Source organism: Taudactylus pleione, unplaced genomic scaffold, assembly GCF_031769625.1.
Source record: "Taudactylus pleione unplaced genomic scaffold, aTauple2 ptg000040l, whole genome shotgun sequence".
In the NCBI taxonomy this organism is placed as follows: Eukaryota; Metazoa; Chordata; class Amphibia; order Anura; family Myobatrachidae; genus Taudactylus; species Taudactylus pleione.
The window spans coordinates 27,587,981-27,589,848 of NW_028284442.1; the positions used below are offsets into that span (position 1 = coordinate 27,587,981).

The 1,868-nt window shown below is 37.3% G+C and overlaps 1 long non-coding RNA gene across 1 annotated transcript; it reads left to right on the plus strand.

The window, feature by feature from the left end:
* The first annotated feature begins 325 nt into the window (after positions 1–325).
* LOC148538459 (uncharacterized) lies at positions 326–1,269 on the plus strand. The gene is made up of 3 exons (XR_015871946.1): positions 326–469; positions 708–777; positions 1,024–1,269. It is a non-coding gene; the product is annotated as an uncharacterized LOC148538459 (long non-coding RNA).
* The last annotated feature ends 599 nt before the right edge of the window (positions 1,270–1,868 follow it).

Genomic DNA, 1,868 nt, shown 5'->3' on the forward strand with positions numbered 1-1,868 from the left:
TGAAGAAAGAGGTGGGGTGACGAGAATCTCAGCCAGATGGCGAAAAAATCACTCTGTCCCTTGGCACAGCCCTTCTTACACATGGTTTTCATAAGTGCAAATAGATCCCAGAAACTTCCTGGACAGATTTTATTCTTGAAATCAATGCTCTTGACTCCTCTTCTGTGGAATTTTTTTTTTTTTATATCATTATTTCACAAGAGGGTGAATTGTGCAACCTTGTTGACAAAAGGATGTTGGGGCGTATATTTTGTTTTAATTCACAGTCTGGGTTAGCGCAGCCTCTTCTCAGAAAAAGGAAAACACAGAGGTTCTGAGCTGAGAAGTTATTGTATATTATAGGAGGGGGCTTTGTGGAGACACCTGGCAAGTAACACGTTCATAGAATGGACAGCAAAGGACTGGACGCTGGACAATAACAATCCAATGACTGCAACAGAACAGGGCGTTCTGTACTGCAGAGCACCAGGCAAGCCATTGTTGGCTGCAAATGTGTTTTTAACAGACAGCCCAAGTCTAGAGGAAGCTAGGAGTTTATCTCTCTTTACATCCAGATGTCTGGGATGCCATGTCTTCAATAAGAACATAATAGAGAGCCTTGGCCTTGGTTTTTATTCCGTTCCTAATTAGTTTTATCAACAAAGTTATTTTTCAGTAAAAGAAAATAATAACTCATAAGGCTTTATGTGATTTCTTCTGCTCTACAGGGGAAGAAGTTTGGAAAATGCTGCTGGACCCACAGGACGGAACAGCTGGTGCTCACATGTACCTCTCCAGGTAACACAGTTATTTTATTTTTGGTCCCTAGGTAGGCAAAGTGTGACATTCCATTATGGTGGAACCACCAGTCCAGAGACTGGGACTATGGTTGGCAGTGCATGCTGGAACTTGTAGTTCTACAACAACTGGAAACCCTCAGGTTCCCTAAGCCTCTCAAATAACATTATTTTCTTATTTACCTTGTTAATTCATTTATTCAATTCTGTAATTGAAATAAAAATGTTTGTTATTTCACATTGACAGACTCACATTATACCATCATCCTCTGGTGTCATTTCTTCCCAAAAATGATATATAACACAAGAACCGAACTTACATGTTGCTGTTTCAGTAGCATTCCAGGACCCCCGGGATTGTATGTGGAATTAATGCAGTGATGGGTGAGTGCCTGACATTTTCTGATAGGTGGATACTATTACACAGTAAAATGAAATAAACGCATTAAACTGAAACGCTTTACTAGGTGTTTTCATATAGGATCTTTTCCTGCATGTACATGAGTAAATTTTATATTCTACTGTTCAAAAATGTTAAGGTATAATAAGTGTTACATAAAATGATGCATTTAATATATGATGTAATATGGAAATATAATAAAAGACGTAAATAAGAAGAGAGAGAGAGCACCCCTACAAATAGCTACGTAGATATGTGTGTGGCATGTGACCATTTCGTTTCTACATTGAAGTTATCTACTGGGATAGGAAAGTATTGTTTGCTTATTTAATTGACTTATTTCCACAATTACAGTACCTAAAAACTGTCTACAGATCATAATACCCAAAAACAATAATAATTAGTTACCGGTCATAAAAAACCCTTCTTTGTCCTGGGCTGACATACTACTATGAAATGACTGGAAGGAGACGGATGCAGGGGGCATCTACTAGATTTAAAAATATACCTTTGGCATTATTGAAAAGATATATCATCCCCCCTGTGTTCTAACATAAAGCTATTTTTATATATACTAAGTAATTAGGTTTTTTGTATAGAGGACAGGTGCACTGTAATACAATTGATGTTGCTGGTTTCTACATTAATCAACATTTTAGAAAGAATAATGGATGTTTGCAAACAACACAATT